This window comes from Sylvia atricapilla, chromosome 6 (genome assembly GCF_009819655.1).
Source record: "Sylvia atricapilla isolate bSylAtr1 chromosome 6, bSylAtr1.pri, whole genome shotgun sequence".
Taxonomy (NCBI): Eukaryota; Metazoa; Chordata; class Aves; order Passeriformes; family Sylviidae; genus Sylvia; species Sylvia atricapilla.
In genome coordinates this window covers 38,905,546-38,924,413 of record NC_089145.1, presented here as the reverse complement: position 1 = coordinate 38,924,413, position 18,868 = coordinate 38,905,546, and the positions used below count along the sequence as shown (strand labels likewise).

At 47.5% G+C, this 18,868-nt stretch overlaps 1 long non-coding RNA gene across 1 annotated transcript; it reads left to right on the top strand.

The window, feature by feature from the left end:
• The first annotated feature begins 3,689 nt into the window (after positions 1–3,689).
• On the top strand, positions 3,690–4,600 carry LOC136363208 (uncharacterized). Its single transcript, XR_010743927.1, has 3 exons — positions 3,690–3,761; positions 4,180–4,336; positions 4,413–4,600. It is a non-coding gene; the product is annotated as an uncharacterized lncRNA (long non-coding RNA).
• The last annotated feature ends 14,268 nt before the right edge of the window (positions 4,601–18,868 follow it).

Below are 18,868 nucleotides of genomic sequence, written 5' to 3'. Positions count from 1 at the left end.
CTTGATCAAGACCCTCCACCCCACTTCTCTCTCTGCTCCTGTCATTGCCTTCCTCCCCTCTCCTTTGGTCCCTGCAGCTGCCAGAAGCCTCTCATGCTTCCCTTGCCATCCATCCTCCCAGCTGTCTCCTGTGAGATACTGCACGTGTGGCCATGCCCTGGTTTTGATCATCTTGCTGGTACCTGCATGTCTTTGGCAGACTCCTGGCACTCAGCTCCTGATTGTTCACAAAGCCAAGGGTCAATTTTCCTACCTGGATTGTCCTGCCAATGCCAGGCTTCACCCACAGCCTTGTGCCAGCCTCAAATGCTGAGTCTGGGGGAACATATATTGTTCAGGGTGGCTGGAGGGCTCAGTCTCTTCCCCCCTGGACTCCCCAACACAGCTAGAAAACAAGAAATTCCTAATTAGGGATCTGTAACTTTGCCCAGGTCTTTTTTTGCCTCCCTATTCCTAAAGATGACTTGCACTGAATTGCTGTAAAAGGTACTTAACAAACAACAATAACCAACAAACAAACAAACACCCAAAAACAAACCAAAATCCAAAACAAACTAACAACAACAAAAAAAAGGCAAAACAAAAAAACCCAACCAAAGCAACCATACCAAACAAACAAAACAAACCACCAGAGCAAATTCTCAATGCAGTGAATTCTCAAGTCCAGTGTCCTGTTTTCTTCCTCACATGCATGATTATTTATCTCCTGAGAGCAGGGAAGGAGGTGAGATGAGGGGTACCATCCAGGGGAAGAGGTGAGGCAGGAGGAACAGGAGTGAGGGGATGGCAGAGGAGTGTAAATCAGTGCCTCTCTCTCTAGGCCAGACAGAGACTGCTGCAGATTTCCAGCAGCTGTTGCTGGGGCTGTCAGAGAAGGGTTTAACAGAGATGTGTGCATGCATAGCCTACAGGGAGAGCTGCTTTTATTTGTTCACATCTAGCAAGGGTTGAATTTATTGCCTTTTCAGAGGGGCCAGCAAAAAACCAGAGCGTCACTTAAATCCCATTTAAAACCTCAGATTAAGGCTTTGCAGGAAGGGAAAACAGGGAGGTGGAAATGGCCTGGCCAGATCTGGCTCCATTGCTTGGGGGGTGGGCTACAAATCCACATGGCTATGACAGCCAGGGGGACAAATGAGACTGTTGTTTCATCAATGGAGCATCCTTTGCTCCAGACCTGTAGCAGCAACAGAGTGAGGAAGTGCCAAGTCACCTTACACTCATTATGAGCCTCCAGCCTCTTATTGAAGTACAAAACAGTTAACCCCTACGTCACCAGGTGGGTCCCAACCCAATTCTGCCATCCATTAAGGAAAGAAGCTTACCCAAAGGAATTAGGAGCCATCATCAAAGGCCTACCTGCATTTGGAATATCTCAATCCTCATGATTTTTGACATGATTCAATATTCTATACTTATCTTACTTTTGCAAGATGCCTAAGACAATTCTTGGCAGAATTTGTCCAAAGTGACTCAGCCAAGGTTACTCTTAGAGTCTGTGATCGACCTGAGAATGGCTCACAGATACCCCAAGTCCTGGCTGAGCACAATAAATCACAAAACCCTCTCCATCTTGCTCACTATTTTGGTCCCCCTGATTTGTCCTGCATCATTAAATTTTTACAGCTCCTGACTCCAGATGACTTGAAGTTTGTGCCTCCTGTCTCCAGTAACTGCAGAGCTAAGAGGTTTTGTTCCTCCCAGCACAAGGGCTGGAATGTGAAGACTCAGCGACCAGCACAGGCAGGAAAATTTCTCCCATCCCTGACAGCTGTATAACTGGACATACGTGCTCCTGGTATCTTTCAGAGCATCAATGTGGCTTTTACAGGATCTGGTGCTGCATTTCTTTCTAATCAGCAGCGTTCAGGACAGATCTGTTACAGGACTCGAACGATGATGTTGCAGTCAGCAGAGCAGCAGGGTCCTGTTTGCATCCCTGCCAAGAGATCACATCCTGCATAGAGGGAGTGGGCACAGTGCTGCTCCAGCCTCCCTGCTCCATCCCTGGGCACTCCTGGGGTGACATCAGCACCATGAGATCATCTCTCTTGACTGGCTATATTTTCTTACAGGTTTTCCCAGGAGGGCTTCTGGTTACTCTCCGGTTGCAGTTTCTGGGCTGTGAGGACTTCTGCAAGCTCGTATTCCCTTCTCCATGGTGCCCACTTGTTGCTCCACCCCAGGGTCTCCATCAGCTGAAGCTGTAGCTCCATCAGCTGTGCTGAGAATGTTTGTGATGGGGAAGTATTGCAGCCACCTCTAGCTGATCCAGGTTGTACCCACAGCAACAGCCCTATTGGAAGGTTTTCCTGGCTTGGACTCTGCAAGAAAGACCTTCTCTTTCCTCTGCTCAGCCTTTTCTCTGCCCAAGCATTACAAACCTCTCCTCCTTCATCTGCCTTGCAGTAATTTTAGGTCCATGCAGAAGACCCTGGTTGATATCCTGGCAGGATCTCCTCAGTATCTAAAAGCTGGCCATGGCTGGTGATGCTCAGAGGTCTCAGACGCAGGTTGCAGCCTTGGGGGAGCAGCACCTTCCTGGCACAGAAGGAGACCCTGGGAGTGCAGGGATGAGGAGCTGGGGGCATTAGGAGATGTGGCAGTAACAGCAGCCTCCCTGTATCACTGCCCCCGTGGTGAATGGAAACCTGAAAATGCCCTCACTGCCTTGGAATACTGGTGACAAAAGGATGTTGCTAAACTGGCAGAGAGGGAAATCCTAGTCACAACAACAGCAAGTGGGACCTCCCCAGTTGCAACCTCCTTAGTCACAGTTGGATTACCAACCCTATTCTTATATTTTCCATGGGGGTGGCATGAGTAAGAGCTGACTCCTAGGGATGTCTGTTGCCTCCAGAAACCCTTAAGGAGAGAAATGCTGATAGGACTATCAGGTTTGGCTTGTCACCTCCCTATGTGGGATGTTGAGCAGTTGTGCAAGGAGTGGGATGGTGACTAAGGTGCAGGACAGAGCCAGCCCGGGGGGCCAGGATGTTGAGGACTGCCCCAAGCATCCCCCAAGGCAGTGTCACTGAGAGAGTAAGGCCATGCACAATTCAGCCTTTTCCACAGTATCTGCAACACCTCAGTCACCCCAGAGATTATATTTGGGATATGGACTTGCCTTGAAGAAGAGTACCCAGCCCCTGCTCAGTTCATGGCTCTCCCTGTTTCTGTCAATGGTGAGTCGGGAGTGAGATCAAATCGTGGGAGTGTCTCAACATCTCTCTGATGCTGGTTTATGTATAAGGGACAGTGCAAATGATGGGCATAGGACTCAAACACACGCCAAGTCTCACAGGACTCCTGCAGCTCCCAGCCATGGAGCCTCAAGCCCCTGACAGCGTCCCCCACAGCCAGCTGGCCTGTTGGGGTGCAGGAGAGGGAGATGGCAGCCCCCAGCTCCCTCCAGGGTCAGGAGCTGCACCCAGACCTCAGGGTGATCCCCCTCTCTGTGGAGACCTGGGAAAGGGAGGAACGGGGAAGAAGAACTTTCCCACTTGAGCAAAGCCGATGAGAACGAAACCTTGTTCCCTCAGCCCTGACTGCCGAGGCGGTGGGAATCTGAGCTCAGCCCCTAGGCGACTTAATGGGCTTTTTAAAAACCCCTTTGTATTGGATCCATTCTTCCTTCCAAAGCTTGCTGGCCCCGCTCCAAGGGGAAACCTTTGATTCTACAAATACACCACAATTATCATCCTGAGGAGTCTCAGCTATCAAGCTCCCCGCCTCCAAAAGATCAGCAGGATGCCGGAGAGGTGCTTAAATCATTTCATCCTAAGAAAGCCTTGGGCTGTAACAGCTTCCCTGTTGCTCGGAAAAAGCCACCCCTCTCCCAAAAGCTCGGCTCCATTTTTCTCCCAGTGATACCGTCGCTAGTGGAGGCGGGGCGGGCAGCGCTGCGGAAACCAGGCCACTGGGCTTCCCGGTGATTTCATCAGTCCTGGGACCCAGCTCAGTCGAGGAGATTTATGAGCTCACAAGAATCTCGCCTTGGAGTTATCTCCCCCTCCCCGCTTTTTTTTTTTTTTTTTTTTTTTTTTTGTGTGTGTGTGTGTGTGTGTGTTTTTGTTTAATGGCTGTGCAGAAAGGGATTCGGCGATAGAGCCCTGCTGGGTACCGTAACAAGCTCGCTCTGTTTGACAGTCGAAAATATTTTTCTCCAACATTACACAGGTCCATGTGCACGGGCTGCTCTCGCCAGCGTCGCCGCCGCCCAGCACCGGGAAACTCGACTTGAAGTGGGGGAGAGGCAACCCAAAAGCTTGCCAAGCACTGCATCCAATCCCTGACTCCTATCTCTTGCTCACGACCCCCCTAAGCTCTCCTCCAGGTAGGTTTTTATTATTTTTTTTAATTATTGTGGGGTTTTGTTTTGGTTTTTTCACAAGTATTTTTATTTTCTTCAGGTAATTCAAATCCTGCCCTTCTGCAATGCTCTCCAGTCCAATGCTGGGGATTTTGAAGGGGCAAGGTGCTCCACTTCCAGCAGGAGTCCGGCACTTCTCTCCTTGCAGAAATCTCCCTTTAAAGCACATCACAGTACTCTTCTGCAGCTGTTTTTCTTAGTAGTCTAAATAAAGCTTTCAAGTTATGACTCCTTGATGTGAAGCCAGATTCAGAGGCTGTCAGTTCCTTTGTGTATCCTCAACTTATCCGGGGGTGTTTTGTTTTATTTTGGGACGGCTGCTCGCTGCAGAGCTGTGCATTTAGCAGCCCATTCCTGCCCCGTTCTGCTCCTTGCCAGTGACAATGTGAGATCCAAAGCACCACTGAGTCCGGCCCCTGCAAACCCTTTGCACTGTGCCTGCCTTTCGGCGAGGATAAAGGATTTTACAAGCAGGAATTTGCTCAGGCCGCGGGCTCACCATCACAGGAGCCTCAGGGAAAGGTGTTTCGCTGTGACTGAACAGCCAAGGCCAGTGTCCTTCCCGAGCTGCAGCTGCAGCCCGCACAGCCCTGCGATGTAGGGAGAGTCCCTTCCTCATAAGAATCAGTTCTATGGGTCTGGTGACACACAGCCACCCTGCGGGTCTAGCAGAGGCTGCTGCGACACAGCATTGTCTTTGGGGGTGGCACCCCTACCCTGCTCCTGCTCCTGGGCCCTGTGCCACTTGCTCGGTCACACTGCTGTGGCCAAGCCAGCCAGCTCCCTGGGCCAGCCCGGGATGAAGGCGAGGGGAGGTTGAGGCAGCTCTGCCACCAGAAGGAATGTGGACCCATAGCTTAGGGGCCCACAAAGATCACTCCAGAAATGTACAGGCAAGCAACAGGCTGAGACCAAAAATCCACTCCTATCCTTTATCAAAACCACCGCCGCTTACTTAGGATGCTCCAGGCGTGATTCAACACTCATTATCTTCATTGAGCTGGAGATTAGGCTGTAATATTCTCAGATAATAGCTTTATTAGCTCTGTATTATTCTTTTTACATTATTTATTTACACTGAATCAAGAACACTCAAAGCTTTCACTGAAACCATAACACCAGTTCATCAGACAACATTTTACACTGTGCTTTTTACAGGAGCAAAGATCCTGTGTAGAAGGAGCTACCCCAGGACAAAAGACCTTTGCCAGTGAGGCCTTTTTTGGCTCAAGGAAGCTGTAGGTATTATGGGTACCCCACCAGATGCTAATAGTGTGGAAAGGTAATTTTCTAGAATTTCAGCACAGGCAATGGACTCTTGTGTCCTGTTATCTCCTGTGCTGGCTCTGCCAGGGCTGCTCCTGGCCCAGGGACAACTGACACTCATGGCATAACTCACGAGGGATTTTTTCTTGAGCTCACGTGACCTGTCTGCCTCCAGCCATCCATCCTGTCCCAGCACAGGCTGCCACCAGCCCTCTTTAGGCTGGAACAAGATTGCATTCTCCCTCCCTTTTTCAGGAGAGATCCTGAAAAAGGAATTAGGCTGATTTAATGATAAATGCATGGGCTCTTGGCTTTGGCCTTGCTCGTCAGCCAAGAGAGCACATGGGCCACTACAAAGCTGTGGCAACCCAGAGAACCAGTCCTGGGTACAAGGGGGTTGGCCCCAGGAAGGGCTGCCTGGGAGGTCCTGCACTGTGTACTGGTGATGTAACCAAGCCCAGATTTTCCTCTGACTTGGTGTCACTGCAGAGGATGACTGCGGAGGATGGAAGCAGCTGAGTATCCATTCACCTTTGCCTTATCCTTAATGACCTTGTCATGGAAAACAGAAGCTGACAACCTGACCCTCCAGACAACCAGCTCCTCCCTGGGATGCAAAGGACCTTTTCTGGCACAGGGTGCTCAGCTTTCTCCATTTCTTTCCAAGTGACTCTCTTTGCAATCAGAGCTGCTGACCATCCTATTAGCACACCATCCAGTCTGGATTAAAGGGACTCACATGATGTTGGGTTTTTTTTTGGCTCATACTCTCCCCATGAGCTCTTGGTACCCATTGCTTCCAGAGCTGAGCACAGCCCCACATGACACGTGACACACTCCCTTAGGGAAGATGCTCCAGGAATGTCGTATCACCTACCTGAGTTCAGCAGGTGCAAAAGCAGAGCTGAACATGCACATTCTTGATAGCCCCAAATGGGTCTGCTCTCCCCAGTTTTCTCCTGGAAGGATTCCCACTTGGGGAACGACTGCTTGTGATGCACCCACCACAAAGATGCTGTGGCTCCCCAACAAACCTGGGAGATGCTGGGGGTCAGCTTTGATGTGTATTTCTTTGCTATTTGAAACAGTCTCTCCTGGAAGGGCTTGAACTGGAGGCTGTATATAAAAGCTGCTGTTGTTTTTATTGGGCTACCATCCATCTGTTTATAACACAGATGCCCTGAGTGATTCTGCTGGCGGGAAGCGGAGGTGAAGCGGCTCCTTTGGATGTGCTCAGAAATCATCTCCATGTCCACAACTCCTTTTAGAGATGTTTAACATCATCCATCTTTCAAGCCTCTCACAGCACTGCCACATTTCTGGGGCTTGGTATAAACACTGGAGTTCAGAGTCAGTGAGATAGAGCGGGGCAGGCGCTGCAGTTACGAGAAGTCCTGCGTCAGAAGTGGTGCAATTTGCAGCTGCTTGGAAACGCCCTGGCAGAGAAACAGGGGATGTGGGAGACGCACCTCTCCATTCCCGGCCCAGCCCAGGGGCAGCATGCCAGCCCCAGAGCACAGGCACGAAGCCCTAATGGAGCTGCAACACAAACTGCTCGTTTGCTTGCTCTTTGTGCTCCACATCAACCAGAGCTGTCTAGAAGAAGCTCTGGATAATATTTGTGTGTTCCTCTTCAAAATCCCAGCTCCAGCTTTCTTGAGCTGCTAGTAATGTACTACCCTGGCATTGCCTCTGAAGCTTTAGTCAGCCAAGAAGGGATGAATTTGCCCCTTCTTTTGAACCATAGAAGAGGAGTCCCCATCCCTCTCTCCACCTGTAGTACACCTACTTACATCCCACCTTGGGCTCTTCTATCAAACAGCTGCTGCCACCACCAGCCCAGCTCCATCTGCTCCACCTCTCTCCCATACCCACCCCTTTCTTCTGGGATATACCTCCCCTGGGTGCAGATGTCCAGCACAAAGTCCTGGTTCTCCCTCTATGACTCCTGCAGCTGCCACTCCTGAGACCTGGATGTGTTGCCCAAGTCCAAAGGGTGGATGAGTGTCAGAGGAGGGATGTGGACATCCCTCCCTGTGCTGTGCCTCCAGCCCAGCCCCGCTGTGTGTGAAAAGCACACAAACCGGACATTCAACTTACTCTGTCTTTGCACAAGGCCGGCCATGGCTGGGTCTGCCAGGGAATTATCAGATGCTCTTGTGGCTCTGCAGAGAAGCCAGGATTCTAAGGGAAGGGTTACTGATTGCATTTTGGCCCTGGGGAGCTGTATTGGACAAACTGCTGTATAATCACTGCACAGTCCAGCCTGCAGAACAGCACTGTAATATTTTTCTCTTATCGTCGTGCAGCTTTGGAAGCTCTTATTTGATCTCCTTTATCCATGTGAATGTGTTCAAGAATGCAGCAGCCTCTGCCTGCAGAATAGTTCCTATTGTTCCCTTTGTTCATGTGTCTGGGCTGTTCCTCAGCCTCCTCTCTCCCTTCCCTGCAAAGAGACATACTCTGCATGGTGAAAAAGTACCTTTACAACTTGATCTTAGATAGGAACTCAGCCATGAGAAAGGGAGAGGGCATATTTTCCTGAACATTACAGCTTTTTGTGGTGCAGAGGGGAGCATGGTGAAAGGCACACTGGGCTCATAGTGTGAATTAGCTGCTTTTAACTTCAACCAGGATTTATTCACCCAAGCCCAACCTGCAAGCTGCTCTGAATTAATGCTGAAAATGGATGGCATTGGTCTGGGCATTTTTGGCTTGTCTATCTGTTCTTCCTGAAGTGCTGACCCTCTTAGTTTGAATGAATTTACAGTAACAAAGCAAATCAGCTTGGAAGAGAAACAAAGAATTTGAAGGCCATGAGAAATACAGATCCACATTTCAATTTTTATCCTGCTTTTTTTCTGATACAAAAGCTTATACATTCTTTCATGCAGAAAGCAGGCTGGAATTGACTTAGATATTAAAAGTGTTTAACTTGGAGATTTCTTTTTGTGAGTGTGCAACTGAATTCAGTGCTTTTCAAAAGCAGGCCTTCAGCTCTGCAAAAATGTCTCTCCGATTTCCTTATCAGCCCTTTCTACTTCTCCTTCCAGACAGGTCTGCAGCAGGTTATCCTAACATGATCTGCACAATCTTTACACCCCATCGAGTGCACAGTTTCAAAACAAACCTCAGGTCCATCTGAAAACCCATCTCCTCTCCATCCTCCTTGTGGAGAACCTGTAGGAAAATGTCAAATTATACAAAAGAGAACTTTGGAACAGCTGAGTTAGATCAGGCTGAGTAAGTCATCAAAGTTACAGCAGGAGGTTGTTAATATGTTGGTGATTTCCAAGTAAATTATTTTTAATGTTCTGTTTACAAAATAAGAGAATTGATATTATTGGTTGAGCCTGGAGACTGATGCATCACCAGCCATAGTAAAAGCAAAGATGACACGGAGCTTGCTCACACACTGAGGAAGGTGTGCTCCTTAATTAATCCTGAGTCATCACTTCCATTAGGAGCAGGATGGAAGGATGGCACCAGAGCCACTGGCTGCCATGGGGCAGAGGCCAGAACCTGCTGGGAGCCTGATTCTGCACTGCCTGTGGCACACACAACTGGTGAGACAGGTTGGAAATCACTGGCTCAAGGCTGGATGTGTGCTTTGGCGTTCCTACCTGCCTCACTGGGAATTCCTTTAGAAATCCTCACTGAGAATTCCACTTTAGACTGAATTTACATGAGCAGGAGGCCAAAGAGTTATTTAATTTTTTTAGGTCTTGTTACTATTTCGGTATGAAATGAAGCCAGGGAAATGACTTACTGCTCAAGTCTCATGCATGTGCAGTGCTGTTAATCTCAGACTTCATAAAATGTAAATTAAGGTTCCCAAAATAATGAGATTTGTATTTCTTTCTTTTTAAGTAAGAGAAATTGTCTCTTTTATTGAGATTTTGTGCTTTCAGGACATGACACGGCCTTTTCCCCCCCGACATGCAGCAGCAGAAACAACCCTAAAAATTAAAGCCTCTACTGTAATTTCCTGACCCCAGAAACAAAAATTTGCAAAAACATCCCCTTCCTAAAGACCCAGCTGAAACCTTTGGACATGGGCAGTGTAGGTAGGAGCAGAATTTTGGTTCATAGGGTGCAAGTTCTTTTCACCATGATCTCTGAGCAGTGGACTCTGAACTTGCCATTGCTGAGCACCCATTATTTGATCTGCCGACTGAGGAGGAAAAAACCACAATAAGCTGATTTTCAACATGGCCTCTCCTCTGCCTTGTGGCAAAACCCCTTCCTAGAGTGCAGAAAGCAGTAAAACCCTCCTGCCCAGGACTTCTATTTTCCAACAACGTCAAGGTGAAAAGTCCCCCAAGTGAACCCTGAGTCTCTTTCCTCTGTTTGGCTCACAAAGCAGGAGCAAAAAACAAACCTCCTTTCCTGTCCCTCCTGCCTCCCTGAATCCCTTCTCATTAAGGAAAGAAAAGGTCAATATTGGTGGTGTTGAAATGAAGCACAAGGACCGAACGGCCTCCTGTGCCTGGTGCAGGGCGCTGAAAGAGCCAAGCGTGAAACAACATTTTCCAGAGCCTCCATCAGCTCAGGGGTCTGTTTTGGCCTGCCAGTGTGCAAGGAAGGAGCCTGATTTCAGGAAGCAATTTGCAACCAGCCCCTTAGGAGACTAAGGGGGGAAAAAAAAGCACCTGTGAGTGGGTCACAGCTTGGCTTCTCCTGACAGAAGTTTGAGAAGTGCCTGGCAACGTGGGAAATTCAAGAGGTGGTGGACAAGTCCCACCAGGAGGATGCTGAGGAAACCTGAGGCTTGCCACACCAGAGAGCTCTTGGTGAGGCTTCCCATCTTGGCCCAAGCCACAGTCTCCCCTCCTCTTAGCATCTGTTTGCCAGTCCATCCATGCAGCAAAGCCAACACCTGAGGCTATGTTGTCCTCATCATAAGCACAAATTCTCAAAAGTGGCATGGAGAGATTTTGTTTCCCACCCCACCAATTTACCCACCCAACTTAACTCTCTGCAGCTGTCATCTGCCTCTCCACAGCTTCCTCTCCATGGCCTGGTAGATGCTGTCCTGGCCAAGCATGGATTTGGTCAATCATAACCATCTTGCTCCACTTTCAATCCCACCACCTTCACATTTCCTCCTGTGCTGCCTTGTACTCTTCCCATTAATACCTCATCACTCTCCTGAAGTCCTGCCTGGTGATGGTTGCAGACATTGAAGCTGGGACTGGCACCCAAGGCTTTAAGGCTGTACCCTCCCGGGGAGTGAACTCTCCTGTATTCTTGTGTTTTTCTCTCTGTTCATCCACTATTGCCTCTGCTCTTAAATCTTCTGGCACTCTGGGTGCAGAGAGATGCCCCTTTGGTCTATGTTTTTCTACCGTCATTAATGATGCTGTCCCGGTGCATTATGAATGAGATTGCCTAATCCTGGGTGAAAAACAGGAGCCAAAGCCCCTTGGGACCAGCATCACAGTGATCTGTATGCTGAAAACAGAGCAGGGATGGAAGGCTTAAATGTCCCAGAACTTTGCAACAAATACTGTCCTGTGAAAAAATAGGAATAGTTTCCCTTTTTATTGCCCTGATTTGCTATCAAACCAAGTTTTTAAAAAGCCTGACTTTTCTCTAGGGATAGAAAGTTTGATTTTCTACCAACCTACCTCTAAAACCTCTTGGTTTTAGAAGGAACCTTTTTTAAGCCTCTTTTTAAAATATATTTTTCAATGCAAACAGACAATTTCTACACCAGCCAAATACTCCTGTCTTGTGTACCAACAAAACAAAGCATTTACCTTGGTAGACCAGGTAAAACAGTGCCCTGAGGGAAGCTGAATAGGTGCTGGCGATGAGTTACAATGTCTAACACTTCCCAAGTACAATCACAATGATTTATGACCGCTGACATGACAAAGATTTTGTCTGGTAGTGAGGAGTGATGGCTGATGTCCCTCCAAATGCTTATCATTTCTGGCAGCTTAATTGAATCCTGCTAACAGATGTAACAAAACTCCTAGGAGTCCTCATCAGAGCAAAGCAAAGATGGTGTTGGCATTATTTCCCTGTTTTCAGGAATTCTTCTTTGAAGTCAGAGGGTGCAGAAATGATCTTCCTAAAAAGAAATGCCACCAAAGTAGTATATTATCTTCATAATTGATTTTAGGATACCTTGGCAGGAGAACAACCTCCTGTGATGGCCGATAAGAAGGGACCCTTGGAGAGTTGCTGAGTTTTCCCATGTGGAGTGAGGCATCCCTCATTCAGCATGCTGAGGACTTGGGCTTACATCCAACTTGGAGCCTTGCCCTCCTCTTGGGAGTTTTGAAGCTTTTCAGACCAGTTGAGCAAAACCTCAGATAGCTGTGGCAGCCGGGACATCCAGCCTGGCCTGTGAGGTGTTCTGGGAACAGCTTTGCAACACAAGAGCTCCAGCAGATGCGAAGGAGAGATCCAGGCATTTCAGACAGGCCTGCAGGCAGCTGGGAGCGCTGCAAGAGATCCCACTTTGCCTGCGTGGCTGCAGTGCTGCAAAGGGGCAGCGTTTCCTCAGCACCCAAGAGAGCAGCAAACCCACAGCCGCTGGAGGCAGGTGGAGGGAGAAATCTCCATACTTCAAAGTTGCTGTGTGTAGGAGGAGGCTAAAACGTGGGAGATGGTTTTCAATGAGGTTGATCCAGAGCCGCAATAGACACCTGTGGCCTGGAAAAAGTTTTAGGAAAGATAAAGTTGTGCATACAGCACGTCCTCTTGCAACAGCTGAGCCCTGCTAGTCTCTCATCTGATTTCATGCACCAGGGTGTTATCTTTTTCTTGGGAAAGCCATGGAACCGGGTAGAATTTAAATTATACCCCAGAGAAGCTGGCTTGCTTCTCTGACAGAGGTCATAATGAGGGAGTCGGGATTCCAGTTATAGCTCAGCACAGCAGATGTAGCTGGGTTTGCAGATGATAAAAATACAGCCTTGTCTCAGGAATGCTGCAGGAGTGAGGCATGTGTGTGGTTGGCTTTTTTTTTTTTTGTTCAGAGCTGTTGTTTAACTCTGGCTGTACTGTACAGCAGTTGTTCCCTTTGGGAAATCAATATTTACAGAGTAAACAGCAATGAGATGTGGGCTGGGTGCCATCCAAGCACACAGCAGGACCTGCTCCAGTGAATGCCCTCACCTCAAACTCTGAAAAATGTTACTCTTCTCTCTTTTGGGGTAGGAGTACTTTTCATTACCAGTGATGAATACTACTTTATTTTTACTCTGTTCTTCCTTCCAAGGCCAGCTTGCAAGGAAGGAGGCAGCCACTGAAACACGGAAAGCTACATTATATACTCTCCTATATTACACGCAGCTCACCTCTTCTGATCAGAATTGAATGCTTGGTGCACAGAATTAGCCACCCGCCCAAAAGGAAAGCACTTTATCTGAGAAAGGAATCACAACTAACACATCAAACACTGACTTTCCAACTCGAGCTCCTGCTTGCTCTCATCTGTATGTCATAAAATCATAGAATGTTTTGGGTTGGAAGGGACCTTCAAGACCATTTTGTTTAACCTCCCTGCCATGAGCAGGGACATCTTCCATTAGACCAGGAGGCTTAGAGCCCCATCCAGCCTGGCCTGAAACACTGCCAGGGATAGAAGTGTTACAGGGACCTCCTCAGGGATCCTGCAATTTCCCTGCCTACAGAGACCTTTCCCTGGAGGATGAACACCAGTGACCTCCCTTCAAGGAGCAGGTCACTGAGGCTCAGCTGAGACTAACACACACCTGGCCAAGTGAACTCAGTGCTTTGCTGTTCCCCAAGGCACTGCCAACGGAGGAATGCACTACAGGCAGAGTGGCACTGCCATTCTCACTTTATCTGGATAGTATGATGAGTCCATGTCCTCTTGGATTTGCAACAACACACTTGAAGCTGGCTCTATAATACCGCCTGGGCCTGTATTCCCTCCTGTTTGCAGAAGCACAGCTGTAAGGAAAATGTTCTGCCTCTAATCTCTATTTACACAGGATGGTGATAAAGAAATTCCTCCACAATCATTTAATCTCTCTTTGGGCTGACACCACCATCTTTGCACAGCCCAGCTCCAGAGCAGCAACACATGCAAACATGACTCAGTGGTATTTGGGCTAGGGAAGGACAATCACATGCAAACAATCTCTGTACCCAAGTAGCCCTCAAGTCTTGTGCTCAGTTTTGAACCTCTCACTTCAAGAAAGACATTAAGCATGCCCAGGGAGGGGCAATGGAACTGGGGAAGGGTCTGGAGAACAAGTCTGATGAGGAACAGCTGAGGGAGTTGGGGGGCTTCAGCCTGAAGAAAAGGAGCTCAAGGGGGACCTTGTCACTCTCCACAGCTCCCTGACAGGAAGGTGGGGCCAGGTGAGGTGAGTGTCTTCTCCCAAGTAACAAGTAACAGAGGCAATGGCCTCAAGTTGTGTAACAGGAGGTTTAGATTGGGTATTAGGTGACATTTCTTCACTGAAAGGGTAGTCAGGCATTGAAATATGCTGTCCAGGGCAGTGATTGAGTCACTATCCCTGGAGGTGTTCAGGGTGTGGGTATGGGGTATGGGTGTGGCATTTTGGGACATGGTTTAGTGGTGGCCTTAACAGTGCTGCGGTATAAGTTGGACTCGATCTCAGAGGTATTTTCCAACCCAAACAATAATGTGTTTCTAAGTTTTTTTGCTGGGCAAGACGAGTGAGAATGAGAGAGGTGAGTATCTCACTAGGCACGGTGATATTGAGAGGAAGGACAGCCCCATCTTCTGGAAGCTGAGGTGACTGAAGCTCTTGCCCAATTTTAGCCAGAGATTCGAAGCGAGGAGCCTGTTTTGGGGTGGGTTTCTGCCATAAACTCAGCTGGCTGTCTGCAGCAGTGAGGTGCCACTGGCATACGTGCTGTCCCCACCGCAAGTTGGCCTGCTCGTTTCAGTGAGCTCTGAGCAAGCTCTGCATGAACTCACCGCCCGGCCCTAAAGCATCGGCAAAACAGGAAACTCTTTTAAAAAGTGTCTAAGGGCTTCATGTTGATGTTTGAATTTCCCTTTCATATCGCTGCAGCATTTATTATCCAGGCAGTTTATCCCTGCAGTGCAAAGCTGTCATTTATTTGTAGTTAGAGATTTTGTGCTTTTGAAATGAAAGCCAAGGCAGACAGAAAATAAAAGTATTTCAAGACACTTTAGTGCATAAGACAAATGTTAATTAGGGGAAGCTGAGTCTTTCCAGCCCTTGGGGCGAAGCATATCTTGCGTACAAATAATTCAGAAAAAGGCAAAGCTGTTCTGCCTGGCGAGATTTTTGGTTCCATACAGTATGAGGAAAACACAGAATGTACTCATCAGTGGAAACAAAGGTATAACACAGTGAGAATAACTTAGAACGAGATGATGGGGTCTGAGGCAAATGCAGAATGTGTAGCCACAGCTGGGAAAGCAGCATCCTTGATTGTCTGATCACAGGAGCAAGCAGGGTGTATCTCACCCCCTTCCCAAGGAGCTTCTGGGAACCAGCTCCCAAAGTGCCAACTGGCAGTGATGGTTATTTAAAGATACACTCTTGAAGCTGCACCTGGAGCTGGCCACATTTTCCTGCCAATTTTTTGGCAAATTGTGTACTTGGAAGAACTATGGGAAAAAAAATCCACCAAGAATCCGGGAATATAACACCTCAGGTGAAACCCTGTCCCACTTACTATCTAGCTCAGCAAATGTCAATGCCCTGTCCCTGAATTCAAATCCCTATCAGAGCCATATTCTCCAGACAATGGCATTCTTTGCCCTGGTAAACACAGAAAGTGGGCATTTTCTCAGAGGAAGTTAATTTAGCTTTTTAGGCAATCCCTCCACATACACAAAAACAAAACAAAACAAAACACAAAAAACAAAACACAAAAAACAAAAAACAAAAGACAAAACACAAAAAAACAAAAAACCAAAAAAACCCCACAAAAAAACCAAAACAAAACACAAACACACACACACACAAAAAGAAAAAAAAAAAAACAAACCCAAAAAACTCCCCACAAAACAAACAAACAAACAAACAACCAAAACCAAAACTCCACCAACTTTTCAATAATCTGGAAAAGTATTATCAAACAAAACCTTTTCTGCTAAAGGGAAACACTTTCCCTAAGCCACTAAGCCATTGAGATGATAAGGGACAACACATTACTTTAATATTATCTTAAATGAAGAAAATTAGATGTCCTTGCATTTAATTTTACCAGCACACATAGCTTCCATTGAAGTTCTGACTTTATTTTAAAAGAGTGATCCATGCTAATTTTAAACTTATTTTAGGAGTCATAATAAATCTCACTTTGGAAATGCAGAATGATTAATTTCTCAACTACATTTTTGCTTTGAAGTATCTGTTGGTTGTTAATAAAATATGTCCTTTTACATTTTCTTCAAAGTCACAAAACACAAATACACGTGGATGCTTTGGCCGAAGGAAGGGGCTGAAAACCTGTCTGGCAGTGGGAATTCAGGAAAGGAGGAGGGGAGCTGCCATCTCACCACTCTGGAGAAAAGTACTGCATTTGTTCAGCCAAAACTGAACTGCTGCTTGTGGAGGCAACAGGAAAGCTGGGATTGGGTCTGCAGAGATCCTGATTTAGAGGGTGGAGTCTTGGGCAATGAACATTGCATTTTGTTAGAAAACCACCAGTGTTTTCACAGCCCAGATTTCATAAACCTAATGTCTGTCTGACTGAAAGTTAAGTGCCTTACAGCCTTGCACTCAGTGTTTCCTCAGTGGTGAATACTGTAGCAGGCTCTGTGTCCAGCTCACAGCTGCTTTTGGAGTGTGTCTAGAAACACTCATGCCTCTGAGACGTGGAGAAACATGTAAGCTCAGAGGAGAAAATTGCCAGCTGGCAGAGCTAGGCAGCTACTCTTGAGCCACTGGCTCAGGCTGTCTGAGGATGCACCTCAAGTGCTCAGGAGTGAGATTTTTTACAAAGGCCACAGTCCAAGCAGAATGCTAAACTCAGGTGCTGATGCTCTGGACCACTGCAGTAGTGCAAACGTCCTTCCACCCTGGAGGAAGCATTTCACCAGGAACACTGATGTTACAAAGCAATTTCCATCCCATCTAGCAGCTGTGTTGGCATCATGGCACAGAAGGGGGGAGAAGGGAGAAAAAATCAGAGCAAGTTGTAATTAAGCAAGGGTTATGCCATGAAAGGAGTTCTCTTTGCAAGACATAATTCTCAAAACCAAAAATCTTTCTTTTGCTAAAATATTTAACGTTTCTGTTAGGGCGAGTGCCATTTAGCTGTTTTTGTCCCTTAGCTCTAAACCAGAAAATGCTGCTAAACATCACACTTTTCCTTTTTAGAGCAGCTTAAGTTTGGTCTCAGCACAGGCAAGAGCAGGAAGAAACCCTCACCTGGCTTTGTGGAGCCCAGAGATGAGCAAAGACAAGGAGTGTGCAGAGAAGAGACCATCAGCACTGCACAGCAGCTACTCTCAGCCACCAGTCACAGAAAATTCAAACACTACTGTGTGGGTTAGGGGTTTGTGTTATGTTTTGTTTGCAGATTTTAGCACCAGGAAAAGCTATGGCATTTTCAATGCTGGAGACCTGGATTTGAATGGTCCCCTCCTGGTGCTGTGTAGATCGAGCCCAAAAGTGTGCCTTTGCTCCTCTCTTTCCTCTGTTAGTATGTGTCACTTCAAGGGATAGATGGGTAACAGCATTTCTCTTTTCTCATCTTGTGCTCAGGAGCTGGGAGAGCTGCTGACCCCCCTCTCTTGCCCCAGCTTGACCCTAAAAGGGTTCTGCAGCTGACATGTTGCCAGCGGCTCAGCTGCCAGCACCAGTACTACCAACGTGGAAGACTCATGTGTATGGCTTGAGTCAGCTCACAGCTGCCAGCAGCTCGGCTGTGTCCTGTCCCAAATTCATCCTGCCATCAGGATGCTGCAGTGTTATGCAGAAGACTGCGGGATTATGGCAGGGGGGGAACCAAAGGGACTTCAGCAAATCAAGTCTCCTTCATGCATGGGCTCTTTCTATCGTTGTCTGCTCCCATAGGCAGCTGGGCAAAGCCTTGCCTGAATGTAAAAAACACTGAAAAAATACTGCAATACTCTTAAATATATGTAAATCACATAATAATAATAGTGTAATAACTCTATTTTATGATAAATGACATTGAAACAACACAAGGTTATGACATTGGCACACCAGCTTCTTCCATTCATTGTTACATGCCCGATTCTAGAAGCACGTTGTTTGGAAATTAGCGACTTTCCCACCATTTCCTACATGTTTTGTGTTCATGTCACTTTCATCTGCTTGGCAAACACAGGCTGGGATGGATGTGAATTTATCTATTGCTTGCTTCAGCTGGGTTTTAGATCAGTGCTTCCTGTGGTCAGCCTTCAGCTTGACCAACATCTTTTGCAGCCTGTAACTCACCTCAGAGAGGTCAGAGAATGTCAACAGGGACTAGAGGTATCACAGTCTTTTCTGGAGACAGCTCCAACCTTGGCAGAAATAAACCAACCTACAACCCCCTAGCAAGAGGCTTTTCCATTTCCACTGACACCACCAAAGCCAATTCTCCTGTCCCAAGGCTGAAGGTAGAAGTGAAGATGAGGAGAGCCCAGGGAAAAGCAGGTTGAGCACTAGAGTGAAGTTGCTATTAATGACTGTGAAATGACCTTGCAAAATACTCTTTGAGTTAAAACCGGCTCCCCATCACAGTAGTATGGAATTGTTTAGGTTGGGAAAGATCTCTAAGACTGTAGAGAGTCCAATCACAAACATGCCACTGACAAGTCCACCTCAAAATCATGCTTCCAAGTGCCACATCCATGCCTTCCTTAAGTACCTTCATATGACATTACCGCTAATTCCATGGGCAGCCTTGACAACCCTTCACAACCCTTTCAGAGGAGAAATTCCTCCCTAATACCCAATCTAAGCCTCTCCTGGCACAACTTGAGGCCATTTCCTCTTGTCCCGTCCCTTGTTTCCTGGGAGCAGAGCCTGACCCCCACCTGGCTGCTCCTCCCTCCTGTCGGGGAGTTGCAGAGATTGATAAAGTCCCCCCTGATTCTGAGATTCTCCAATCTCGGTGCCTCCAGCTCCTCATTATCAGACTTGATCTCCAGACCCTTCCCCAGCTCTCTTCCCTGTGCTCAGGCCTTTGCCACCACTGCTCTGGGAGCTGTCGCAGCATTCCACACTCCACACAGGCATGTTTTTATCTAACCCTTGCTTGCTCAGAGTGAGACATTAACCC